Genomic DNA, 6,678 nt, shown 5'->3' on the forward strand with positions numbered 1-6,678 from the left:
TAATACAACATCATCAATCCAATAAAAAACTGAACACGGTCCCAGATCACTACATTTTTCCAGAATAGAATTCATCAACGAAGATATAGAATTACCCAAAGAAAGAGTTTCAAGCTCACCTATCCTATCCTTGTGTGTGAATAGGTCTTTTAAAAACTTGGCAAACTTGGGGATTTATTGAATAACATCAAGGAGTGGGATTATTACCTCAACCTTTTTGAAAACTTGCATCACGTTGAGATCAAATTCTGGAGCCTTCTTGACTTTCTTGACCATAGTAGAAAAGGGGATGGGAATAGGCTCATCCATTATGGCCTTCCTCTTAGGTTCTTTGAGGTTTAATTCATCTTCTTCTTGCCTTGACACTTCCTCCTCATTCACATCTTGTGCCTCAACAACTACTTTCTCATTGTGAACATCTTCCAGGGTCTTAGGAATCACTTCACTCAACTAGGTTCTAGATCTTAGGGTGATTACATTGAGGCTACTCTTTAGGTTAGGGAGAAGTTGAGAAGAAAGGCTATTGTAACTAGAAGGCTAGAAGGTGTTTTTAGTGTTGTTAAAAAAGGGCAAAGACATTCTAGATAGAGCCTCAACTATGGAAGCCATTTGGTCACAAAGAATTCTATGGTTTTCATCTTGTTTCTCAACTATAGACCGGAGTCTCTCTTGCTCTTAGAGGAATTGATGGAGGGAATCCTCAATAGATGGTTGATTAGGAGAAGAAGAAAGTTGGTTGGTGGGAGCTTGTTTCTTAAGGACCATAATAAACATAAAAAGAACAAAAAACTTCAAATTCAATCAAAGAAAATTCAATATTCACAAGAGTTCAAACTAGAATCATAAGTAACAAAAGTGAACAATTAACAAACAACTATAAATCTAAGAGTGCAACAACTACTAATTCAAGAGGAAAACTAAAATTAAACAAGATCCAAATCAAAATGCAATAACAAAAGTGTAATGATCCTAAGAAAACCTAGAGAGAAGGTAGAATTTCTCTCTCTAGAAAACTAAGAGCAAAAATTAGGTAAATTCTATCTATGTGTGTATGTGTGTTATTCCCCCTTCATCCTTCCCTTAATTAGCTTCAAATTAGCCTTAGAAATGGGTCCAAAAGCCTTTAGAACTCGCCTCTCACGTGTTTCTTTAATGAGGCACGTTTTGGGTATCTCGCATACGTGACAGGTGCATGCGTACATGACTTTGTCAAAACTCAAGGATCGCATACGTGGCCATGGTTTCGCGTATGCGGGACTGTCAGAATTCAGATGATGCATACGCAGGTGTGATCTCGCGTATGCGGGTTGGCAAAACTCCCAAGCTTCCAATCTTTATGATTCCTCACTTTCGCATGCTATCTTCTTCACTTTTTCATGTCATTCTTACTCCATATATCCTGAAACACTTGAATACATATGTAAAGGCACCAAATGGAATGAATGAGTGAATTTAATCAATCACTTAAAGCCTCAAAAAGCATGTTTTTAATCATTAAGCACAATTAGGAGAAATTCATAAAATGCTATATCAGTGAATAAATGCACAATAAGGTGATAAAATCCATTCAATACAATACAAGATAAAACCATAAAATTGTGGTTTATCAATGATCAAGAAATTTTTTGAAGTTTTTAACTCATCAAATCTTTAATCTTGAAATTATTATCATCAAGGAATTTCGTTATTCATAGAATCTTAAAGTAACACGGTGAGGGGTGTGACAATGTAACATTTTATATGTCTATTAATATTTATGACTAATTGAAACTAATTTTAAAGCACATTCTGTCTTTGCCTTTATTCTGAATTTCTAACCAATCAATTTCATTTTAATGACTCGACCTTCTTTAATTAAGTATCAATGTTCGAATGCCTCCTCTAAATTTTTTTCAAAAATTTTAGCCACAACCATCTTGGTACCTATAAGCAATAATATGAAAGTTAAGGTAGTGGAGATCTCCATAAAATGTGAAAACACAATTGATAGAGAAAATTATTTTCCATATATAGATTCACAATATGCTCATAATAGTAAAAATCATTCCAAAGATGTACAACATCTAACGTTTATTAAAATAAGTATAGTTTAGTCTAGTTTGAGTTGAAGTCTACCGCATATAAAAATTGCATGCATAACATTTAAAAAGAAATCTATACATCAAGAAATAAAGCTAAAGGGTGACGGTTCTAAGAACTATTAATATGAAACAAAAAATTAACCCAAATTATTTAATAAGATTAATAAATATACAACTTTACTTTTTTCATATAGATCCTAAAGCTCAGACCTTTTTTTGGCAATATTCTTTTCATCTGTAGCAGCAAACAACATCCACATTAGGTATCAAGTAAAATCATAGGATGCAAGTTAAGATGAAGAGAAAAAATGATAAAAAGATAAAGATTTACTTAGATAGATAGTTGTTATTTTATTTTTATTAATTTTTAAAAATAGATTTATATACATTTTCTTATTCTCTTCTCACAACTTTTTTTATCATAGAATTATTCAAATAGAATAATACAATTGGGAAAAGTTATACATTCATTAAATAAATAATAACCATAACAAATATTTTCACTGCTTATAAGATAGAGTGAAAGTGAATAGGTTTCATTAATATGACCAAGGTATATATAGACCACCAACCTAATTAACCAGAACTAACCAACTATAGTTTAATAATTATAAATAAAGAAAAAAAGAAAAAAAGAAAGAAATTTGTGAAGCAATCATAATGATAAAAAAGAATCTAGATATGACATGTATGTTGGTTAAGAAAGAGAGAACTGAAATCTAGTGGAGAGTGTAGGTTAAAGGATAATAGCCGAGCTCATGCATGAAAAAGGTGACTATTATGACTATACCAATTTAGTTTTGAATTTTCTCTATCAACGATTCTACACCAGACAGAGATGCTTTTACACAATAACAAAACAAATCTCATCAACATGAAAACATATACATCATATCAAATAGTAAGGAACACAAACAACTCATCATCAGAATCCATTACCAATCTGTGATTGAAGAAGTAGTAATGTTTTTTAACATCTGGTTATTATACTCCAAGAAGCTGGACTTGTCCATTGGTTACAGATCTAAAGAATCGTAGTGCTGAATCGAAATAGTTTCTTAGGACTAGCATTCATGCTAGACGTACTCAATTGGGTGAAATTTTTGAATTAGATTGTACCACTTTAAAATCAGATGGTGTTTTTTTAGCAGTCTAAGGGGTTGGTTTACTTTTGGACAAGCCTCGTTTGCTCTTCTCTTCTTTTTCGAGCACATTTGGCATGGTGCTAGAACATTGTTCCGAGATATTTTTGCTGGCATCAACCCTGATTTGGATGCTCAAGTAGAATTTGGAGTATTTCAAAAACTGGACGATCCGACTACAAGAAGGCAAATAGTCTGATTCGGATAGAACGTTATTTTTTTGTTGTTGTTTCTTTTTCACTATACTTTTGTTTGGGGTAACAAACCTACGATCCATGCCTAAAAAGAAAGGGGTAGGTCATACATCATATAAAATCAATATATTCATGATAAAATTTCAAAATATATTTTTTATTACATTTTTTTATAACGAAATTGAGGAATTGGGATCAAATGGTATAGTTTTCTTTTGTTGGTAAATTGGAGGATTTTTTTTGTTGTTTTTTTTACTATACTTTTGTTTAAGGTGATTTAAATTAAATCATAGAAAATTTGATTAATCTTGATTTGAATGATTATAAATAGGTATGAAAGCTATAATTGAAAACCATGATGAAATCTATGAAAGCATTGGTACATTCCTCTTAGTCTCGACTTTATGAATTGTTTTTTTTTTTGCTATCTTTTTTAGGCACCAAAGATCAAATTTCAAAAAGTAATTTGAATGAATGGTGAAGTATTTTGTTGTGTTATGAAGCAAACTATAGCAGGTACGACCGCCACCGCCTCTTGCCTCCTCCTTATCTACCACAAACATATCTACTGCCACCATGTCTCAACTATCACCATGATGACAAATTGAAAAAAATAAGAAAACGGAGAAGACGAGAAAATAACAAAGTATATATAAGAGAAAATTTAAATTTGAAAATAATAAAAATTTGAAAAAACAAGTATATATAAGAGAAAATGATCAGAAGACGAGAAAATTAATTGAAATAAGAGGGTTGCTGACAGAAGAAACGATTGGTAATGAAGGAGAATAGTTGGAAGGAGTTGTTAGGACTCCGAAGACATGGAAGCTAAATAACAAAGTTCATTCGAACAAAGAATGAAGGGATAAGTAGTATTTTGGTATGTTTGAAGTGTGAATCAAAATTATTCCTAATATTTTTTTATTTAAAATTGGTTTTAATGTTAAATTTAATATTAAAATTATTCTTTTAAAATTTTTGGATAAAAATTCCTTTCTATTTGTTATTGTTAGTTATGAATTTTAAAATAAATAAATGGATAATAAATAAATATAATAATTATATATACGTCTCATTGCCGTTGTTCTGGTGAGGGTTTGGTCATCGTCAATTCGTCATTGTAGAAACCCGAAATTCGGAGGAGAACCTACTGTGAGTTGTACTAGAAAATTTGGCTCTGCATTTCTTCATCCCAGTTTTTCTACTCTCTCCTTAGCTTCTTTTGCCTCCATCTCTATTGATCCCATAAAACTATCCACCATATGAAGTAGTTGTCGTCCTTCTCACCTAACAACAGCAAATTCGCTTCTTTAAGCTTGACAATAATGCCAAACAACAAAGGCTACAAATTCCAATGGAATGATTATCATGATTTGAATCATCTTTAGGAAATATAGCACAGGTAGTTCTACCTCTCTACTTAAAGTTGTCTCTACAATTTCTTCTTCCATCTCATCCCTCGGTGGTGTCACAGATTCCAAGAATGACTCTACTTCTTCTCCTTCTTTATGATAATACGAACATGTGAATTGTAAATCATTCATGTTTGTTTCATTTTTTTACACATAAATTTCTTACTATCTTAAGGTCAAACCTGTTTCACACTTTGTCCGCCTTGCCTTCCAATCATTATCCAAGAAAATTCTCTCTTTACTTTAATATATAATTATCATATTTATTTCTTTATTTATCTAAGGATATTAACGCAAGAGAGTTTTTGTTTGAAAATTTTAAAAGAATGATTTTACTATTAAATTTATAAGAACTGCGACTAGTTAACTATTTAATTAAATAATTAATATTGTCCAAATTATATTCCAAAAAAAGTTAGAATGACAATTGGAGGATTTAAATATGATTTTTGGACTCAGCAGATTTTTCTGAGTCAGAAAATGTATTTTCTGCCAAAAACTAAGTAAAACCGTGAACCGGTAGCCAAACTGGATGAACCAATTTAAGTCTGCCCGGTACTGTGCGAAAAAAATTAAAAATAGTAGAAAACCTTAGGAAAAATATTTAAAGTTGAAAACCGAGCGCTAATTTTAAAGGTTTGGCCCAAAATTGGGCCAAACGGGCTAAAAATGCTAACGGGTTAGACCAGGCTCAAATTGGGCCCAAGCCCAACATATATAACCTAATTAATGAACCCTTACACTCTCATAAACACAACACACACCAGCTGCATTGAGAGGAGAAGGAGAAGAGAGAGCACTATTCACCTACAACTTCTTTCGCTTGTAACTTGAGCTACGGAGCTCCGATCGCCGCACTGTTTGTGGCCACACGATCCTTACGAAGAGCTCTACAAAATCCACCCAAGAAACTGGTAAGAAAATTACAAAATTCCTCTCAGTTCTTCCTTCCAAAAATTTGAATTTTTAGGATTTTGTATTGAGTAAAATTTTGTGATTTTGGGTGTTTAGGTACAGTCTAGCCTTTGATTCCTATTGGGTTTGGACTCAATCAACATTGGGTTTGGTGAAAAATTCAAATCTCTTGTGGTTTTGTGAATTTGATGAACCCTAGGTTGAATTGTTGTAAATTATGTGTATATAGATTGAGATTGTGATTGTTGGCAATTGATTGGAGCTTTAGAGTGATTGTTGATGCTTGTTGGAGTTGATTGGTGGCTTGGATTGTGGTTGAAAGCTTAAATTACACTCAATTTTGGGTTTTTGGCATATTGAGAATCGGCTAAGGTATGGTTTCAGTTTTCTCTATATAATATATAATATTTCTGGACACTTAGGCTATTGACCCATAGAATAGGATTGGATTGTATTGGTTGTTTGATTTGTTGAGATATGATGCATCATGAATTGATGAGCTTTGGCTATTTTGATGAATTGTGATGTTAATGTTGATAGAATGATGAGAGTGAGGTTGAGGTTGAATGAGTTTAATCATGATGATTGTTAATGATATGATGATGATGGATGATTGTGTGGGTTGAAAAATGGTTTAGTATGATATATGTAATGTTGAGGTTGATGATATGGTCATGTGGGTGGAAAATTTGAATGAAGGGTGAATTATGACACAAAAGGGTATATTTTGATGTGAATTGGAGTTTGGAAGGGTTTGATTCGGTTTTGGCTATATTTTTCAAGGAATTGAGAAATTTGTGAATTTTTGAAAAAACGAATTTTTGGAGAACTTTGACGAAACATAACTTGAGCCTCAGTTTTTGAATTTTGTTGAAATTTGCTTTAAAATAAAGTTCATTGAATAATCTTTAAAGGGATATAATGTTTGTAAGAA

This window comes from Arachis stenosperma, chromosome 5 (genome assembly GCF_014773155.1).
Source record: "Arachis stenosperma cultivar V10309 chromosome 5, arast.V10309.gnm1.PFL2, whole genome shotgun sequence".
Taxonomy (NCBI): domain Eukaryota; kingdom Viridiplantae; phylum Streptophyta; class Magnoliopsida; order Fabales; family Fabaceae; genus Arachis; species Arachis stenosperma.